The sequence below is a fragment of the Phyllostomus discolor genome, chromosome 4, assembly GCF_004126475.2.
Source record: "Phyllostomus discolor isolate MPI-MPIP mPhyDis1 chromosome 4, mPhyDis1.pri.v3, whole genome shotgun sequence".
Classification (NCBI taxonomy): Eukaryota; Metazoa; Chordata; class Mammalia; order Chiroptera; family Phyllostomidae; genus Phyllostomus; species Phyllostomus discolor.
The window spans coordinates 135242668-135265721 of record NC_040906.2 but is presented as its reverse complement, the minus strand read 5'-3'; the positions used below and the strand labels follow the sequence as shown (position 1 = coordinate 135265721).

Genomic DNA, 23054 nt, shown 5'->3' with positions numbered 1-23054 from the left:
CTACATTAATGGCAACACCACCGATGGGTCTGCCCAGCAGCCAGACGGTAAATATCAGATGTTCATGGCAGGAAGACATGAGTCCCAAACCTGGCTAAAAATTGCTTAATTTAAATCTCATGGAAAATTTAATGAAACTAAAATCAATGTTCGATTGTTTTCCTTAACATTTATTTTAGTATAGCAATATTTTTCAGCCTCAAGTGGCTTCTACAGCAATATATATATGTGTGTGTATAAATCCACACACACACATATAAATGTTGCTTTTAAAAATAGTCCAATAGGTAAAGATTATTGGTATATTACCAAAAGGCAACACTGGAACTGGTGAGCAGATGAATGCCCTGAGAAGCACAAATGACATTTATGTTCTATCTGTCATGATAAATCTTTTGTAGACCGAGATGAGCCTTTTGTGCCAAGATCTCTAGAGAAAGAAAATAATATGCGTTGGGCCTCAAGGGGAAATTCTCTTTCTATATATAACTAATTGCTTCTGGAGACATTGGGCCATTTTCCCCACTGTTGCAAAGTGCACATAAATGCTGAAAAACTAAAATAGGCACCCTTGAATTAAAAAGCAAACAAACATACAAACACATTCAGACTCAGTTTTTTACTCATTACTGTCAAGAAACAATTAACACCCTACACAGTCCTTTGATAATACATACAAATATCTAATTATTATTTTTAACTATTCAGTAAACATTTCATGTCAGTAGCTCTGAACCCTATTTTCCTGTTTTTGAAATTATCAAGCAGAAAAATAAAAAAATAAAATGTACTGACATAAAAGCACTGGACTTTCAGAAACAATGCAACACAGTAAAAAAATCTTCTACGAACACTCCTTTATCTTAATATATTTTTCGAAAGTATTCAAATCATGTGAGGTATTTCTGTGATTTTCTTCAGTTATTAAGCATGTAAATAATGGGCCATGAAATAAAGTAGAGATGGATGTGAACAAACTATGTTTGCCTTGAAGGAGTCATTCATCTCTGGTGGACAGGCAGGTGATTTTCAAAAGGGAGGGCGAATCGTTTACCTCAGTCCAGCATGGATTGGGATTAAGCTCATTGAAAATGTGCTTTGGGATACAAGGCGAGACAGCATTCAGGGAAAACACAATGAAATAAAGTAACCAGGAGCAATCTTTATTTTTAAAAGTAACCAGTAACCTCAGGTTTTTTAGGCATTCAAGGAGATTGTATTTTGAACTTTTTTATAAACTGGTCCCAAATTATTAATTTTTAGAACATGTAATTTGTCTAAATTCATCTAAATCAGATTAAATTTAGAGATGGTCTTAAATTAAATTTTAATCCGATTTACAGATTTGCTTTTTATGAAAAAATATATAACACTAGGGCAGTTTTTCATTCTGGGGAATGGGGGCTAACTACAGGGTCCAGGAAGTTGTTGTAATGTAACAGAGTGCAGCCAAGGGGCGGGAGCAAATAGGAATTTGGAATGGGGTCCAGAACTCAAGGTGTGCAGGAAATATTAGAAAGATATATAGGATGTCCTCCCCCCTCCCCCCGCAGGTTTGAGTTGAGGGAAGGGACACATGGAGCAGGAACATGCAGAGCTGTTTTGTACAGCAACAGCTTTGCAGCTAACCTCTGGCTGGTCATTTAACATATCTATAACCTTTAACTGGTTGCGTAGATATGTTAAATAGCTGTGGCCATGCTCTGAGCCAGGGGGATGGAAGTGACTTCTACCCAAGATGGAACTAGGGGGCAGCTCCCTCTGGTTACAGCACCTGCCTGAGAGCTTGAAGAAGATTGGCTCCATGACATGGGGCCACACCTGCCCAGACTTACGATGGCAGCCCAGTAAACCTGGAATAATACAGGAATGCTGGTAGGTATAACTGATTGCAGGAGGAGTCGGAAATGGGGGTGCAGAGGAAGACTGGTGTGGGGATTTAAACCTGAACTTGCCAGCCATGCGGGTGGAGAACCACAAGGCTCTGGCAGAGTGGGGACCCCCGCAGCTTTGGTGAGAGTGAGGACCACGTGGCTTCAGGATGTTCCCTTTTGCCACATGGTTTAGGGAGCAGGAGAGACTTTGCCGGGAAGAAAAGGGGTAAAAGAACTCTTGCTGGTGGGCCATGAGGAGGTGCCACATGGCTTTGGATTAGCTGGAGATCCTAGCGGCAACACAGCTAATGGTGCTGGGAGCCTGAATCACAGACTTCTTCTATTCCTGAGATATAGTACCCCAGATTAAGGCAGAGGGAGAAAGAAGATCTGTGTGCATCTGTGAGTGTCCTAAAGGACTTTAATATTTTAATGAAGACATTAAGTCACTACTCTAAGTCTGTATAGCTTTAAATAAATATTTCCTTTCCTTTTCACAAATCTCTGGCATTGAGAGACATCTTTCCTCTGGTGGCGGGCATAGCGAACCTAGAGGGGGGTCCTTTTGGTAATAGTATGTTGTACACCCTCCTTGGCTCTGTTCTGTAACAGTAAGAATCAAATCTGACAGAAATTTCAGTCGTGCTAATAAAGAGTTTTACTGTGGAAGTGGGTGGGTGATGGGTGGTACTGTGTAAACAGATTTACATTTTCCTCTGTAGATAACTGACTATGCCACCTGTGCAGATCACCCTGGTCACCTTAGATGGTGTATTATAAACTATGTGACTCAGTCCTGCTGCACATCAGTGTCATTTGTGATACTTTCTTGCAACTAGCTCCCTGAACTCAACCCTCAGAGGTTTTAATTCAGTCAGTTTCACGGTTAAGTCCTAGGATCCGCAGCTTTAAAAAGCATTCTGGGTGATTCTGATGAGCTGGAGTTGAGAACCAGGGTTGCAACCAGAGAGCGCAACCAGGATTGAGAACCACAGTATAAGGGGATGTTCCAGTTTATTTATTCTTGCTACAAGGCTATCATGTGGACTTCAGTAAAAGAGAGAAGAGAAGGGAGAGAGGGAAGGAGGGGGGAGGAAGACGTGGGACAGAGAGAAAGAGAGAAAACAAACTAATTTTAGTTTGGATAGTGATCTTACTGAGAAAAACCAGTGGAGCCATGTTTCTTGAATAGCAATTCAGACTTTTCAGTAATTTAATGCATCAATAAAATACAAAAAAATAAACAAGACCCTGAGAATACTGTAGAACAGCTGTTTTAGAAATAAGTAGGTGTTTTCTTGGCAATATGTAAAGATATTTGCTTTTAACATTGAAAAGAACCCTCCTTACAATTCATTGCTGTATTTTTGTACTTTAAGATAGCTTGATGAGTGTGTGGAGCGAGTTCAGATGAGGCATTAATAGGCATATTTGTGAGGAGACCTGGAACAGGAATGCAATCGAGTGAGAGTTCAAGCAGGGTAAGGAGAAAGTATGTGCAGTGCTTGAGTGCTTCGTAGTAAAATACTCAAGTTACCGCACAAGTCCAGAAGAACAGGGAGAGGAGGAAGACTTGCTTCTGTAGGGAGAAAGATGGTCTTAGAACAAAGAGGAACAGAAAACAAAAAAAGATGAAAGATTCAGTTTGGAAGATACAGTAATAAAATCAGAAGAGGGTTGAGAAAGAACAGACTTTTAAAACTGGCAGTTCAACTTAAGACTAATCACACTGGGAGCTTTTAGCACATGAAAGCAAAGCCCTGCTGAGCTTGAAATAGCTACAGTGGTTTCTAGGTATACCACCTCCTTAGTCAATGGCTCACAGATACCCTACTTGTATTTAACTTTTGTATTTCAAGTAAAATAAATTTCCCTAGAGAGATTCCTCCTTGCTTTGTAAATTGGTTTTTGCAAGACATTTTAATTGGATATAGTTTTTGTATAGTGTTTGATTTGGAGGAAGAAAGAAAAAAAAAAGGAAAAGCAGTATATAAAGATAGCAACCATTTTGACTCTGGAGTTAAACTGCCTGCCACAAAAGATAAGGGTATATATGGAGTGGAAGGAATATTTTATTAACCCAGAAAATATCTAAATGAGGTCCACCTCATTAGATTTGATTCTGTCAAGGAATTGAAGAACGGTGAGTTTTTGGTCTGGTTCTGAAGCTAATTATTTGCTCTGATCAACTATCTATATCTCAATTTCTAATTTGTAAAGTAAGGAGTTTAAATGAAGTTAATCGTTTAAGACATTATATGAATTCCCACATCACATTTATCACTTTAATCTGCCTGAAATTTCACTTCTCCATGAAACCTCTCCAAATTAATTTTAAAAAAGAGACACTGGCCTGTTCATATTTTAAGATAGATTTTGAAATTCAAGGACTGCAGTTTTTGAGTTTGACTTTGACCTCTAAACATGAAGTTAACATAAACAAGACTTACACATGGGGCAACCATGATACCTGTCTCTGCTATATTGTTGTGGCTTCCACAGGGCGGTGCCCAACACTGTGCTGCTAGGAAGCATCAACACTGCTCAGGAGAAACAGTGACTGCATTCATGAGTCATCTGACTTCCTTGTGTCAAAATGCAAAAGTTATTCAGCCCTGGCTAGTGTGGCTCAATGGATTGAGTGCTGGCCTGTGAACCAAAGGGTCATGGATTCAATTCCCAGTTGGGGCACATGCCTGAGTTGCAGGGCAGTTTCTCAGTAGGGAATGTGCAAGAGCCAACCAACCACTCATTGATGTTTCTTTCCTTCTCTTTCTCTCTCCCTTCCCTTTTCTAAAAAATAAATACAATCTTTTTAAAAATGCAAAAGTCATTTAGATGCTGCTATGCAAAAATCTCCCCTTTCACCATCATGATATTTGGAAGAAAATCTTGAGAGAATTTTTTCTGAAGCATAACCAATAATATATCTTAATGAATGAGAATGATGATTTGTATCACTTGTGGTTATCAACACAAGTATAACAACATTCACTGATGTCAGTGATGGTTTAGCACATAACCATCTGGTTATGGTTCTGCAGGCTTTAGTATATAAAGACAAAGTTACTTCATTCCCTTGCCTTACAGACACGAACTGAGGAAAGTCACAGCAAAGTGCCGTCTATAGCTTCCTTTAATATCTTTTGAAAGCTATTTTTTTATTAAAGATAAATGATACCTACAATTAATCTTATCTTTCACCTTTATTTTTCAATAAACAGATTCGTAATACTTTCTGAAACCTTTATAGTCAACCAAATTTGTAATGGCTCCCTTTTGGGGAAATCTGACACCTCTATTTAGAAAATGCCATGTGTAAAGTTTCAGATTGACTATTATATTTAAAACTTAATTGTTGGAATTTTCATATGAGATGGATGAGAAAAATTGAGGAATTGGCAATAAATTAAAGAATTTTTGAACCTCAAAAGCAATTGAAGTGAACATATCATGCTTGCCGTTCTGAGAAAACCAAGTGTGTAGATAAAGCATTGATGTTAATAGGACCAAGGGAACAAGGATGGAAAAAAAACAAACAAACACAACAAGAAAACCTCCTCATAAGTACTTGTCTTTCATATGCTTTCAGGTCTGTTTATCTTTTCTCCTGAAAAACTTTCTGTTTCTAAGATGTCAAGACTTATGTCTAGAGAAAAAAATGAAATAAAGTGAAGAGTCAAGAAGAAGCAGTCAAATAAAATTGTCCTTGTTTCTTTAATGAGGGTTTCTGTGAGCCATGGTGACACTCTAAGTACTGTTTTCTATAGCCTAAACCAGAATTTGATTTAAAGAAAAGGTTAGCTACTTTTGATCCTTTGTGGCATATCCCATTACTCATTTTCCCTAAAGCAGTTACTTTTCACCCTATGTATTTATAGAAGATACAGATGCATTAAAGGCAAGACATGCTAACACTAATTATAAATGCTTATAATTAGTTAATAAAATATGGTATAATTTGACTAAATTTGTTTCATAAAACATTCTATAATACTATATTCTAGGATTAACAAATAATACAAATGTTCATATGAAATTTTTAACTAACTATAGGTTCTTCTAATTCTGGCCATATGTTCATATTTGAAATATACAATAGAATTTTCCTTTACTCAAAGTGTAGAAATGTGTTGGTCTTCACTGGTATTCTCAGGTTGGTTGATTGAAATAAATACTAAACAACCTACACTAAGGATTCATCATGAATTACCAAATATTATATATTATTGTACATAGTGGCTTAGAATATGTTTTTATCTCATGAAACATGGATTCACATATATGCATTTTTTTATATTTAGGACTTTCTCATTTTATGTGGCACTTGAATAAAAGTGTAAAAAGGGCTCTTGAATAAAAGACTTAAATGATTTTACTGAGGCTTTAGAATTTTCTAATAGATGAAATAAACATAGAAATCAGCCTATTTACATAATAATTCCTATTACATTCAACAACCACTAGATTTATATTTTGGCTTCAAATCTACTTTCAGATCTCTGTGACTGATAGTTCTTCATTCTAGAAGAACATGGATTGCAAAAGATTATCTCAAAGAAGTTTTTTTCACTCTGCTCATAAAACCCACAAATCTAAGGCAAACTGAACTTATGGCATTTCTGGGATTATTTTTCAGTTCTAACAGCTCGAGAGCTTTTTCTTACAAAACATGCATTTCCCTGTAGGGTTTTGAAAAGTTTCCCAGCAACACTCATTAAGAAAGGCCAAAGCTATAGATTAGCCTTGCTGCTGCTGTTTTTCCTTGTAAAGTATTTTTTCGGTGACAATTTTCTATTCAGTGGTGTAAATGCATATAATTATTTGAATACAAAAGCCTCTTGTAAGAGAATATGAAGATGATAGCAAAAATACCACACAACAAATGAACTGCTATGACTTTAGACACAATTTTGTTCTTCACTGTATTTGTTCATAATTAGTATTAGACAGGGTTTTTGTGTAAAAGACTGAGGGCATATTTGGTACATTTGCAGGGAGATAATGTTCCTATATACAGTTTAGATTGCTTCAGAGGTATAATAAATAAATAGTTCACATTTTTGGTATACTATATATCATCACTAAATTCTTGGGGAAAAATATAATAGCAACTGTTAGTATCTACATTTTAATACCAGGGCATAGAGAAATTAGAATATATAAGTGAAACAGATGTTGGTGTACAGTCGAGCTTATGGATATCACAACAAAAATACTGAGAAAGAACAGAACATTGTTTTTTCCCCTTAGGTAAGAATCCTAGACTCTTAGAGCTCTAAAGAAATTAAAGATGGTTTCCATGTAACCTCTCCAAGCAGAGTTCAAGCCTCCCCTTACGCTGCTTTGGCCAACTCACCTCCATCCAACATATACACATATATTTTCATTTTGGTGTTCAGGAAATGGCTATTGAGACATGCTAGAAGACTAGCTTCAGATCATCTGATTGGTGACAGGGTTAGGATTTGAGACAAGGGCCCTTTTTACTATGATGAGTTGACTCTGAAATACGAAATGAAGGAAGTCCCAATACAAAGGCAAAATAATATTTATTTCTGCTCCCATTGAGGAAGGCCATTCTTCTCCCCTTGCACTCCTCATTGAAAAGTAAATATATTTGTAGCATAGGCCCTATTACTTAGGTGTATCTGAATTATTGACTTCTGGGAGGTAGGACACTAAAGTCTGGTATGACATATGGAAGTACATAAAAACAGACATGAAGTATCTTCCTAGAAGCTGTACTCATCCTTCTGGTTTATTGTGCATTTAAAGGACAGGACACATAAAAAATGTTTATGTTTGACTTTCAATATGTTCCTTCCTCCCACTCTCTCCACCACAACAAGATAGAGAATTACAAAAACAAAAGGTCTGTAACAGAGCACAAACTACACACACGCAATGTACACGCACACATGATGGTGTATATTTAACAAAAAGACTTTATACAAGGCAACCCTACTGAAGAGATGGTTCTTGGTCTTGTGCATTTGAGTTAAACACCAATTTGAAAAAAATATATGCACCTGTACGTTCATTGCAGCATTATTTGTAATAGCCAAGATCTGGAAGCAGCCCAAGTGTCTATCAGTAGATGAGTGCATAAAACAACTGTGGGATAATTGCACAATGGAATTCTACTGGACCATACAAGGGAAGAAAAATTTTCCCTTTGTGACAGCATGGATGGACCTGGTGAGCATTATGCTAAGTGAAATAAACTAGTTGGAGAAAGACAAGTACCAAATGATTTCACTCATATGTGGAATCTAGTGAAGTCACAGGTAAAATAGAGACAGGCTCATAGATAGAGAGCAGGCTGACAGTCTTGGGAGGGGATGCTGGGCAGAGGATGGAAAAGAAAAGATAGAGAAAAAAGAAAAAAAAGAACAGTGTAGTGACTGCATGGGGGAGCAGGTGGATGGAAGTGGAAGAGGGCATGGGGGGATAAATGGTGATGGGGAAAAATAATTTTGAGATAAACAAAATTATTTTTAAACTTCTAGTTAAAAATTTTTTTGGTTCCTAATGGTAATTTTATAGTCAGGAAAATATAGCTTGTTATAACCTAAAAAGCAAAACCTACCAAGCTGAGTTTCATTATTTATTTTTAATCTCTGATATTTTCAATGTCTTCTTAATATCGATCCCATTAGTATTATGTGTATATATAACACTTTATGGAATATATCCTGTGATATTATTCCATATAAAGAGTGGGGGAAAAACAAACATTTCTTATTTAAGCCTTTCAAGGTTAAAACGAACCACATGTGTTGAACGCAGGTGCAGGAGAAAACACTAAAAAAATGTAGTGGGAGGGCTGACAAATTGGTTGCAACAAGGTTAGTCATAGAAGACTTATAAGACATTTAATAAGGTATTTACTACTTAAAATTGTTCCCTGTGTAGGCCCACCTTTTGTTGGATCTCAAGTGTTTAGAACTAAGAATGTGCATTAATTTACACTGTACTGACTCATTTTCTTATTAAACAAATGTGAAGTGATATGGTATTTTTGGTTCTGCCAATTCCTTTCTTTTAATATCTTGTACTTCTCTCCAGAAGGGTCAAAGAGTTTAATATTAATCTTCAGAGCATTTCTGTGGTATATGCTTACCCTTATTTGACACGCAGTAAAGGTGAGATAAGTAGATTACATGGAACAGACCAACAGAGAAGTACTGACAGGAAACTTCAATCTTTAGTTTCTTACCCATCTTTCCATCTGCTATTGCAAGCTCCAATATCAGGGTTCGGAGCAAGGATACCTACCTGAGTCACTGGCAGACCATTTTCAATCTATTTATAAAATTTCCAGGGGCATCAGAGTTGGAGAAGGTGTGGGGAAAGTGGGCTGAAAACTCTCCACATGGTTCTAAATGCCCTGTTTGCATCACCCCAGCTGAGAACACCTCTTGTCTTAGTATAGTTTCCCAATATATGCATTTTGACTCTTAAATGTATTTTCCTTGATAAGTCATTCTCTCTTAAATGTTTTTCCCATTTTAACTATTTAGTAATTCTTACTTTGGAGTCCTGTAATAAACATTATTTAGTCTCTAGAACGTGGTTGTGAGATATAGCTTTTTTGACACATAAAAGTAATTTATTTCCTTTATGGCTCTGTAGTTTCATTTTGGTGAGTGCATTAACTTTATCTAATATTTTCATACTCAGCACAACTCCCAACTGTTCCTCACTTCTATATGCACGTGGATTCGGCATGCAGACATTTCTTATGTTGACAAGTTATGCCTTTACCACTATTCTTTGAAAAGAACAGCAATATTATACATTATTTTCTTTTTAAGTTCAAAAAGAAAAAAAAAAGAATCATGGCAGGGTGAGATTTTTAAAAGAATAAAAATCAGCTCCTCTTCATCAACATTATTTTTAACTCTGAAACTTGCTTGTTTTCCTCTAATCCCCAAGAACTCCTTTATGATCCTAGAATTCTCCCCTACCAGCAGAAATATTTGTCTTTTAAAAAACCCTTCTCCATGAATACAATCACATTCCTGAAAATGAAGCTTAAGCATTTTTTTTATTGCTAGCTGCAGAGATTTCATTCAAATTCCCCTCTTTTTCAACAAATGGGCTCTGGACGCTCTTAACAACGATACTCTTCATAGCTGGACATGAGACTTGGGAGGCTGCATAAGTACACTGCAGCTAGCTCCCCTTTAGGACAACAACTAAATCTCCACAAATAGATAGGACTGCCAAGAAGCATTAAGAATGCTGTGATGCGCTTGCTGCATGACACCCTGAAGAATCTAGTCTTCCCTTGATGTGTATAGGTAGGCTCTATTATAACCAAAAGAAACTACAAGTGGGTAGGTATCCAGGGCAGAATGTACCCGGCAAATGCACCTCCCTCATGAAATTCATGCTATCTCCCTTTGAGACAATAATGCTGGCCAGTCAACTAAATCTTGGACATGATCAGCAGACAAAATGGAAAATAATTAACTTTCCACCATCTGTGTAATACATTTTTGCCATTTTGTAAAATTGAGTTTATCACCCCTTGCTAATAGTGGACATAGGTAAACAGTATTTTGTTTACCTCAGATGGTATTTATTTTTTGTACACAACCAATAGCTAATGAAGCCAGATGACAGGGCTGCAGAATGCTGGCTTTCCAGGGAATTATGTGGATATAGGATGTAATACATATTTTGGGGGGAAAGTGAGGCCTTATAGAATAAGGAAAAAACACACAACAGGTAAATCATGGAAATAATTACAGGTTTCTAGCTTCAGGATTTACTGATTAAAGAAAATGTATAAAAGGTAAAAGTATAAAAAGTAAAAGTGAAAAAGATAACATAGAAATAGTTATGCCATATACCCATGTTTCCATCTTACTGAGATAGCCGCACAGGGAAAAGTAGAAAGGCTATCTAATAATAAAACACAATTTATACATAGCAGGATCCTAATATTTGAAAAAAAGGAACACTCATGCTATTACTTTATTAGTAAAACAGACTAGACTCAATAATAATACATGGGTAAATATATTATGTTAGCTTCTGAATAAAAACATTCATTATGTTTTTATTAATAGGCAAAAAAGCAACTTTTTCCAAATAGTTGGATGCTGAGCAATTCAAAGAATTGCCTATACTTAAAAAAATGAAAACCTAGTTAGTGAAATTTAAAACGTAAATGCTTTCTAGTTAGAATATTTACTAATGGGTTTTTCATTGGACATAAAGTCAGAAGTACCTTTGCTTGGCATAACTCTGTTCTTTGTGCTCTTCACCCCCCACCCCACCCCCAATCCGAGAACACTTTGCTCCCAGGAAAGAAGTGTGTCACAAGCTTCTGACTTCTTGGCTTCCAGCAGAGCTGCCCACTTTCTAACTTTCTGCAGAACTTTTTTTGTATCTAGTCATAAAGGATATATAGAGGCATGCCTCTGTGCCTAAAGAGAAAGTGGTCCAAGAACTTTAGGTCTTAGACACACTTTTGTTTTCACTGGTAATTGACAACTCAAGAAATTTAAAGAAAATAAATTCAGTCTTGGATTGCATATGTTTTGATGAAAATATATATCATTTAAGAAGGCCAATGCTTTCCTTTTTTACAGAAAATATATTTAGGACATAATAATCAAGTGGAAAGTCCAAAAAGAGTGAAGGACTGAAGGACAAGAGCAAGGAAAAAATTGCTTGGAGCATTTTCCCTGGAGCGGGAAAAAGACCCCCCATGGACTGCTGATTCTCTGCAACTATGTCTGCAGTTTACACATGAACATGATGTCACAACCCAAAGGAACACTGCAATTGATATGATCCCTCTCTCTCAGTATCCCTATTCAATTGGTCACAAAACCTTTGTGATTCTCTTTCATGAAGCCAATCTATACACACTAAAAGTATAAAAAGTAAAAGTGAAAAAGATAACATAGAAATAGTTATGCCATATACCCATGTTTCCATCTTACTGAGATAGCCCCACAGGGAAAAGTAGAAAGGCTATCTAATAATAAAACACAATTTATACATAGCAGGATCCTAATATTTGAAAAAAAGGAACGCTCATGCTATTACTTTATTAGTAAAACAGACTAGACTCAATAATGATACATGGGTAAATATATTATGTTAGCTTCTGAATAAAAACATTCATTATGTTTTTATTAATAGGCAAAAAAGCCACTAACTTCATATTAACAGCTACTGAAAATGAGTATCAGTTCTTTCCTAAATTAACCTGAACACAGCTAACATATGATGGCAGAAATAAGAATAATAGTTGCCAAGAGGGATGGGGGTTGGTAGTATTCCATATCTTGATTATGGTGTTGGTTACATAGATATATGTTGGTCAAAACTCAGCACATTACTCACTGTGCATATCACTGTATGTAAATTTTACCTGAATCAAAATTTATTGTGTGCCTGACACTGAACTAGGTGTGATATTCCTTGATTCTCATAACACCTCCTCCCCACTGTTAGATTAGAAAATAGCAGCGGAGGGCTAGACACTTCCTGCATTCATTTAAAAATATTTAATCAGCGCCTGCTAGTATGCGCCAGACACTGTGCTGGGCACAGGGTATACAGCATAAATCAAGCAGATAATTACCATTCCCTCCTGACTTTAAATAAATATAAGATGGCCCCTATGTTCATTGCAGCATTATTTACAATAGCCGGGACACGGATACAGCCTAGGTATCCACTGATGGATGAATGGATCAAGAAGATGTGGCACCTATATGTAATGGAATATTACTTAGCCATAAAAAAGAATGAAATCTTACCATCTGTGACAACATAATTGGACCTAGAGAGTATTATGCTAAGTGAAATAAGTCAGAGAAAGGCAAACACTGTATGATTTCACTTACATGTAGAAATCTAAAAAACAAAATAAACAAAACAGAAACAACTCATAGATACAGAAAACAAACTGATGGTTGCCAAATGGAGGGGGATTAGGAAGATAGGTGAGAAAAGAGAAGGGGTTAGGAAGTACAAACTGGCAGTTATAAAATAGTAATGGGGATGTAAACTTCAGAATAGGAAATATAGTAAAAAATACTGTAATAACTATGCATGGTGTCAGATGGGTGCTAGACTTATTAGGGCAATCACTTGGTAAGTTACTAAATGTTTAATCACTATGTTGTACACCTAAAACTAATGTAATATTGTTTGTCAGTTGTAATTGAGAAGTAAAAACATTATTTAGAAATGATCACAAATTAAGGTATGGTTATAAAGTAAAAAAATAGATTCCTTGAGAAAGAGTAATGAGAAAACTGTTACAGTGTTTTGGTCCTGGCGGTGTAAGGTTTTGGGGAAGTCGTCTCTGAGAAGACTGCATCTGTGCTGCAGGACAAGTCTAAGCTAACAAGGCTCTCCCAAGGATGGAAGAATAGTTGTGCAGAGAGAGAAATACAAGAGAAAGTCCTGGGGCAGGGGATGGAGCTGCATGCCCGGCCAAGCATATCATCAATGAGACACTTTTTTAAGTGCCTTGTTTATCACTGCACAAGGACAACAGGCACAAACAAAGCATCTGGTCACCTGGCTGATGGCTTACTGGCGAATCCTGCGGTGTTTCTAGTGGTAGGCCAGCATGACAGGGATATGGTAATGGAAAAATAGTGACTATGTGGTGGTTAGGTGGGAGAAGTAGAGATCAGGTCATGCCAGATCCTGTGGGCCATGCTATGGGGTTTGGATACCATCCCAGGTATAAGAGAAGCTGCCCTTATTCTAACTGAAGGGTTTTAAGCAGACAAGTGGCAAGACCTGATTTATAATTTATATAGGTCACTAGGCTGGTTTGTGGAGAATGGTTACATAAACTTGACAAATGGCACATGGCCAGGAAATAGTAAAGCTTAAAAACCCTCCATTTAGAATAAGTGAAGCTTTCATCACTCCTGGAATGATAGGTCACCTTACAGTGGGTCCTCCACCCCAGTCAAGTTTTCAGCCCGCCTCTTACCTGGCTGGATGGCAGCTTCCTGAGAGACTCTGGGCCAGAAGTAAGCCGCTGACTCACTCCCCAATTCCTGACTCACAGAAACTGGGAGGTTTGCAAATATTTATTTTTTTAAGCCATGAAGTTTAAGGTAATTTGTTATGCATATTACCATTTTTATTTTTATAAAGGGTATTCTTCCTTAGGTATACATTTACTTTGCAACTTTATTTTGGAAGTTGTAAAAATATGTAACAAATATTTCTAAATAGAGAAATTAGATGCTTGTATTTCTTACTAAAAAGAAACAAAAAATAGGTATCTATATGAAAAAGAAAACTTAAAAAGAAACTTAAAACTTAAAAGAAAACTTAAAAAGAAAATAGGTATCTATATGTAAAAGCAATATGTGTCATTCTTATTCATTAGGAAAAATCACTTTAAAATACAAATAAAATTTAATAAGAATGCAAAACAGAGTTAAGATTCATTCAAAATTCTTTGTCAAAATTCTATATGTGCATATACTGGTTTATCATCTATCAAAGTCATATCTGTAGAGATACATAAGAACTGTGTGTATTGTAGTTTAACGCATACCATATATACAGGCCTTTATTATAAATATTAATGAATTAAATTTTATAAATTAAAAATTATCATTATAGTTCTACTGTTAAAGTTAATGATTTCTCTTTTCACTAAAAATGTAACCTAAATTTTTGATTCAGTACACTAGCAGCCTAGGATGACTGCAAATATTTAATTTCCTCACTCTGCGTTTCATACATCTTACATTTATAGGTAAGGCATAGACTCAACTTGATCATATGCCTATTTCTTTCTTTAAGGCTTAAGATTTAAAATTAACTGAGTAGCATCACAAAAGACATGAAAAACAGAGTTTAATTTTCTAACACATTTGTTTCTTCTGATAACAGGCATCAATGTTTTAGTTCTGTGCATTGGTTCTAAGGTTTGCTACAACAATGCGTATGATCTAATACACATAACAATATTCCAGCTTTTGAGATAGAGAGTCACAGGCTTGGGGGTTTAATGAAAGGACTCTATGGGTGAATTTAGTGGGGAATTAGCTGGAATCTGTCATCCCTTCTTTCTAAGTCAGATGTGACTTTGCTGCCCAAGACCTTCAGGCGAGGCTACATGGACTTTCCCTAACAGGGCTTTACCATTTATTGCTGTACTTTAAGACATTTTCTTCTACAAAGACAGCTAGCTTTGTTATACCTTGCAAGGGGCATCTGTTGGCTGGTTTTTAGCTTTTTCTATTCATAAAATGTCCTGCTTAGTTGAGGGTGATTTGATGTTTTAATTTTTTATATACTGGTAACCAATAGTCACCACCTGTGAAGAAATTCTGTGTTTAGTTCTTGCTCCAAAGGAGCAAGAACTTTCAAACGTGCTTTCATTCCTTTTTATCTCTGCAAAAGCCTTTCACACACTGTCAAGGGATCCCTGTTTTGGTTCTGCAGGCTATACAGACTAAACCTTGGGTGGACACTTCAGAAATGAAGGTCATTTCTGCATAAGCAAATCATCCTGAAAGATGGCCTCACCTTACACTGTAGTCCTTTTATTTGTATGCACACCAGATGTTTCTGGAAAACTCAAGATTGCCCAGGGTTGGCAAGCGGTGACCTTACGCGAAATTCGACTACATTCATTTTTTATGTCTATGGCTGCTTTGGAGCTATAATATCAGTTAAGTAGTTATGACAAATTAAATAGACCACAAAGCCTAAAATATTTACTATATAGCCCTTTACCCCTGAAGGCTGTCAACCCTTGAACTACATTCTGAAGTATTCATAGAAGGAGTTCTCTTCTACACACTCCACCACATTCAATCTCATACTAAGACCAATTCTGCCTTGATCAAATGATCTTTAGTAGTAACCTAAGTTCTACTTTCTTTATCCCATGTTCACTCCCAGAGAGAGATAGTCTCAAAGTGCACAAAATGCGACATTAAAAACTATTATAATCTTACTCAGAGACCTTTCATTTTTGTGACAATATCTGTGATTTAAAATAATTCACCATATTTATGTGGTGTTTATTTTGCACTTTAGTACTTTAAAATGTATTTAGAATTTTCATGGAAATTATCAGCTATTATTGTACAACATGGTCACCTTGTTGACATTAGCTAAACTTCTGACAAGTTTATATTATGTGTTGAGAGGAGAAAAAGTGAAAAAATCATACATAGGGATAAATTTTTAATTTTTCTACTAGTTTGATTCCAGGGAAGAAAAACATTAATCTTCAAGTGTTTTCCTCATCTCCTGTATGAAAATATCATAAAATAACAACATTTATTTGTATAATAGATGTAAAGCCCCAAAATAAGAGGAAAAAAACAGCGCTGAAGAATCAAAGTACAGTGGGCCAAGTTGATCAGTAAATGAATAGTTGTAGAAGAATGTGATTGATCCTGATAACAGAAGTATATACCATGTGCTATGGAAGCATAAAAGAGTGTTGAAGAACATCACTAAAATGATTTGCATAATACAGCTCCCCAAAAGTAGTAGCAGTTTATCAGGCAAAGTAAAAACAAGTACAAAGGCACAGAGGCAAGGTTGGATCTGGTGGACATGGGTTACCCTGGGAAGCACAGGGCCAGGGCCTCCATCAGGGAGCAGATATGGGAGGCCAGAAGTCCTGCTAGAGCCTTTCTCAGCCTGGAGAGAGAGGGGTGTTTTTATAATTCATCTACATAGGACTACCCTTTTAATTTCTCACAAAGTCAATTTACATACTAGAGACAGCCTGAATGAATGTGGGTGATAGCCAGAAATTAAGTTAATCTTATGAGACCTGTAAACTCTGTAGAGCTGGAAACAGAAAGTGTTATAATCAGGTATTTGCTTTTTCTTAAATTTAAGATCTTTGGCACAATAATCTGAAGGATGGGCTAACATATAGGCAAAATGAACAGAAAAAAATTGAAAGGATGTTATAATAGTCCAACTGAGAAAGCATGAAGCCTAGGTCTAAGGTGGGTGGGCGTGGAGACTAGGAATTGTCCAAATCAACAAGTCCCTTTACATTGCCTAGAGGACACTTTTGTATAACTTCCTGAGGATAAATAAACAGAATGGAATCAAAATAGGCCTGACACTTTCCAAAAAACTACGGCATACAAGCCTGAGACCTGTTCCACTTCTCCACTGAAGGAGTGCTCACTCTGAGAGTTTTGCCCAACCTTGGAGTTTGGCTAAGGACACATACTTAATGTTCAAATTGGCTTCCTTGTCCCCCACGATGATTTGTCTCCTGATATCTCAGCCATTTTAGTAATTTCTTGTTATCAAATAATTCTACTTTCATTATCTTGGCTTGTTTCAAACCCATCCTTAATATTGATCTTTTGACCTATTTTGAAGTTGACTTTGATAATATGACCCTTGGCTCCTATAATGCAAAAGTGTGGAAATGTATCAGGGGGCGTGAGGTTAGAGTAGGCCAGAAGTCTCTCCAATCCCACCATCTCTCAGGTTGTGAGCCCCATTACAACAGGACGAAATAAACCTTCATTATAGGGAGCTAGGGTAAATCACAAAACTGACAAACTATTCTGTTCCTTGCTTTAATGAAGGTTCAGAAACCCAGAAGAACCCTGGCAGAATTAGTAAGATACCTCAAAATGGACTCAATGAGTCATACATAAGCTTATTACATTCAAATCCTTTTACAAACATCATTGCAAGTCGATAAATTAGATTTTAATAAACCTAAATAGGAGGCTTTGGCTTCAGCTATTAGGATCATACACACATCTGAGATATAATAAACATGCATTTGGGACATTATTAGCAGGAAATGACTTCTATGAGAGAAATAATGAGTAAACACATTTCTTTAGAAGGTTATGAACATTATTTTACATGACTTATCAAGTGAAAAGATTCACATTTGTTAGGTTTCAAAATCTCTTCAACTAAAACCCAGGAACAAGATCACCTTTAAAGCATGCCATTACTCACTCATAGTTTAAACCAGGGCCCAGAAAAACTTTCTTTATCACCATATTGGCTTAGATTCTGTCAGAGTGGGGGACTCCAATCCTTATAAAACTAACTATAGCTGTTCGCTCCACAGTATAAGTCCTAACGATACATCTAAATAAATGCACTTATTCATTCAATAAATATTTATTATATACTTACTGTACTCAGATTGTATGTTGGCAATAAATTTAAGAATGAATGTAATCTAGCCATGCCCTAGAAATGTACATTCTGTTTGGAAACAGGTAATATAATACAAGATTGTGAGTATGCACTAGGAATCATGGATCCCCAGAGCTGATGTGCCTATAAGGGAAGGACTTCTAAAAGTGGAGGAAAAGACTGAGCAGAGTGTCAGAGAGTGAACACAAGAGAGATGAAAGAATTTGCAAAATCGGGTAGGGTGAAGGAGAGGAGCAGCACTCCCAGCTGAAGAGTAGCAAGAAACAAGAAGCCATTGGATGATTTTGATGAACTATGAGCAGTCTGGTGTTGGTAGCATGATAAACAAAAATTAGTAAAATAGAACAAGAATGGAGAGGTCAGCACAAGTCATGTTCAAGGCTTCTCAAATTTTATAAGTTATAGAACTCTTTCTCCATAACATTTATTCTTGAGCCCTAATATATTAGTGCAAACAAATCAGTGAATAGAAAGTTTGATAGATAAAGAAAACATTTTTCAGTCCTTGTGTCTGAGACCATTTGAAAATCACTTATACAGGAAGTGAGGCAATACATGTTCACAGGAAATATTCAGAGTAATGAAAGCTAAGAACATGCTGCCTAGCTTGTTCCACCCAGCAAGGCTCTCAATTAAAATTGAAGGTCAAATAAAGACCTTCCCAGACAAAGTAAAGTTAAAGGAGTTCACTACCACCAAACCAGCATTGCAAGAAATAGAGAGAAAACCATAGGTACAATATAAAAAATGGCAATAAATAAGCACCTACCTATAATAGCAATTAAATGTAAGTGGATTAAATGCTCCAATCAAAAGACATAGTGTAGCCAAATGGATAAAAAAGCACAACTCATATATATGCTGTCTATAAGAGACCCACCTCAGAGCAAAAGATTTCCACAGGCTGAGAGTAAAGGGATGGAGGAAAATATTCCACATGAATGGAAGCAAAGTAAAGTCAGGTATAGCAATACTGATATCTGACAAAATAGACTTCAAAAAGAAGGCCATAAAGAAAGATAAAGATGGTCCTTATATAATTTTAAAAGGATAGATCCAACAAGAGGACATAACACATGTAAATATATATGCACCCAATACAGGAACACTTAAATACATAAAAACATCTTGATGGACTTTAAGGAAGGTATCAACAACCTTGTCATAAATAGGGGATTTTAATACCCCAGTGTCAACAAAGGGAAGATATTTTCAGATAACAAATCAACAGGGATATAATGGCATTAAATAACATACTAGATCAAATAGATTTTTACAAAGCAGTTCACCTCAAAGAAGAAGTATATATATTCTTTTCAAATGTACATGGATCTCTCAAAGACCACATATTAGACCATAAAACAAGCCTTAACAAATTCAAGAAAGTTGAAATCTTATCAAGCATTTTCTAGGATCACAATGGCATTAAATGAGAAATCAACCTTAAAACACAAAAGACTCAAAAACATTCAAATACCTGTATACTAAATAGCATGTTACTAAATAACAAATGGGTAACAAATAAGATCAAAGAGAAGATTAAATGGAAACAAATAAAAATGATTACAGAACAATGCAAAATGTATGGGACCCAGCAAAAGCAGTTCTGAGAAGGAAGTTCATAGCACTACAGGCCTACCTGAAGAAACAAGAAAAACCTCAAGTAAACAATCTAACATTATACCTAAACTAAATGGAAAAACAACAATAAACACAGTGCAAAGCAAGTAGAAGGATGGAAAAAATCAAGACCAGAGTGGAAATCTATGACATAGAGCACAAGTGGCAAATACAAGGCCCAAGGGCCAAATCTGGCTCTCTACCTTGTTGTATCTGGCCTGGCACCTTGTTTCTATCCTAGGGCAGCACTGAGCTCTTGCTTAACTGTTAAGGAGTAGTTACATTTATACAGTCCTAAAATTACATTTGGCCCATTAAAGGCAACCATGAGGCTGATGTGGGCCCAGTGAAAATCAGTTTGACACCCCTGACATAGAGACTATAAAAGCAATTCAGAAGATGAAACCAGGAACTTGTTCTTTGAAAAGATAAACAAGACTGACGAATCTTTAACCAGACTCATCAAAAATAGGAGAGAGAGAACCCAAGTAAATAAAGCCAGAAATGAAAGAGGCAAAGTAACAACTGATATTGCAGAAATACAAGGTATTGTAAGAAATTACTAAGAATAACTATATGCCAAAAAATTGGTCAACCTGGGAAAAATGGATAAATTTCTAGAAACATGCAATTTTGCAAAACTGAAACAGGAATTAGCAGAAAGCCTGAATAGACTGATAACAATAAATGAAATTGAAGCAGTAATAAAAAATCTCCTGGCACACAAAAGCCCTGGACCAGATATCCTCAGAGGAGAATTTTACCAATCATTCAAAGAACTATCACTGATTCTTCTGAAGCTATTCCAAAAAGTTCAAGAGGAGGGAAGATTTCCAAACTCCTTCTAGTATTATCTTAGGCCAGTATTATCTTAGTTCCAAAACCAGGTAAATACACAACAAAGAAGAAAATTATAGGCCAACATCTCTGATGAACATAGATGCTAAAATCCTCAATAAAACATTAGCAAACTGGATCCAGCAACACATCAAAAAGATCATACACAGTAATCAAGAGGTATTTATCCCACAGATGGGAGGCTGGTATAATATTCACAAATTAATAAATGTGATTCATTACATAAACAAAATGAAAGACAAAAATCACATGAGCATATCAATAGATGCAGAAAAAGCATTCAATAAAATCCAGCTCCCATTTATGGTAAAAATGCTTACCAGAGTAGGTATAGAGGAATCATACCTCAACATAATAAAGGCCACATAGGAAAAACCTATAGCTAACATCATTCTCAAAGCGCAAAAACTAAAAGTGTCCCCCTTAAGATCATGCAAAAGACAGGGATGCCTTCACTACTGTTATTCAACATAATTCTGGAAGTCCTAGACATAGCAATCAGACAACAAGAAGAAACAAAATGCATCTAAATTGGAAAGGAGGAAGTAAAGCTAATATTATTCATAGATGACATGATATTATACATAGAAAACACCAAAGGTTCCACCAAAAACTACTAAATCTAATAAATGAATTTGGCAAAGTAGCAGGATACAAAATTAATACCTGGAAATCAATGGCATTTTTATACACCAAAAATGAGCTATCAGAGAATCTAAGGAAAATAATTCAATTTACTATTGGAACAATAAGAACAAGGTACCTAGGAATAAATTTAATATGTACTTGAAAAACTAGTCTACTGAAGAAAGAAATTGAGGAAGATACAAATAAGTGGAAGCATATATCATGTTCATGGATTGAGAAAATTAACATTATTAAAATGGCAATTCTACCCAAAGCAATCTGTATATTCAATGCCATTCCTATTAAAATACACATGGCATACTTCCCAGAACTAGGACAAATAATAAAAAATTTATGTGGAACAAAAAAAAACCCCAAATAGCCTCAGTAATCTTGCAAAAGAAGAACAAAGCTGGAGGTATCACAACTTCTAATATTAAACTATATTTTAAAATCCTACTGTAATAAAAACAGCCTGGTACAGGCATAAGAACAGACATAAATCAATGGAACAGGACAGAAAGCCCAGGAATAAACCCATGCCTGTATGAGCAACTGGTATTTGACAAAGGTAGCAAGAACATACAATGGAACAAAGACAGTCTCTTCCATAAATGGTGTTGGGAAAACTGGACTGGTACATGCCAAAAAAGAAACTAGACTACCAACTTACACCGTACACAAAAATAAACTCAAAATGGGTAAAATACTTAAAAGTAAGTCACAAATCCATAAAAGTCCTAGAAGAAAATATAGGTAGTAATATCTCAGATATTCAACATGTAAATATTTTTCCCATATATCCTCTAGAGCAGGGGTGTCAAACTCATTTTCACCAGGGTCCACATAAGGCTTGTGGTTGCCTTCAAAAGACCGAACATAATTTTAGGACTGTATAAATGTAACTACTCCTTAACTAGGGGCAAGGAGTTTGGTGCTGCCCCTGGGTAGAAACAAGGCACCAGGCTGGGTTCAGCCCTCAGGCCTTGTGTTTGCCACCTGTGCCCTAGAACAAGGGAGACAAGGAGAAAAATAAACAAATGGACCTATATCAACTTAAAAAGCTTTTGTATAGATAAAGAAACTATCAGCAAGACAAATAGGGGATACATTTTATGGGAGAATCTTTTTACCAATGATACATCTGACAAGGGGTTAATCTCCAAAATATACAAATAACTAACAGAAGTCAACGCCAGGAAGACAAACAACCCAATTACAAAATGGGCAAGAAACCTGAATAGACAGTTAACCAAATAGGATACATAGAGGGCCTGTAGATATATGAGAAAGTGCTCAACATCACTAATCATCAGAAAAATGCAAATTAAAACCTCAATAAGCCATTACCTTATTTCTGTCAAAATGGCAACCGTCAATAAGTCAACAAACAAATGTTAGTTGGCAAGGATGTGGAGAAAAGGGAACCCTAATGCACTGTTGGTGTGAATGCAGTCTAGGATAGCCACTGTGGAAAATAATATGGAGTATATTAATATGTTAATTAATTAAATTACATTAAATGTAATCTGTAAATGTAAATTAATTGTAATGTAATTAATTACATTAAGTAATGTTAATTAATTAATCTTTAATTAATTAAAAATGGAACTCTCTTCTGACGCAGTGATTCCACATCTGGGAATACACCCCAGGGATCCTGCAACTTCAATACATAAAATTGTATGTGCACCCCTATGTTTATAGAAGCACTATTTATAATAGCCAAGATTTGGAAACAGCCTGAGTGCCCATCAGTAGATGAGTGGATAAAAAGCTGTGGTGCATTTATACAATAGAATACTATGCAGCACTAAAAAAGAAGAAATTCTTACAATAGGAATGAATCACCTGGAGAAAATTATGCTAAGTGAATTAAGCCAATCAGTG

At 35.9% G+C, this 23054-nt stretch overlaps 1 protein-coding gene across 2 annotated transcripts in view; it reads right to left on the bottom strand.

Annotated features, from left to right (window-relative positions):
* Nucleotides 1-23054, bottom strand: part of ADGRB3 (adhesion G protein-coupled receptor B3) — a 721652-nt gene that overhangs the window by 120814 nt on the left and 577784 nt on the right. The gene's annotated exons all lie outside the window — the stretch shown is intronic.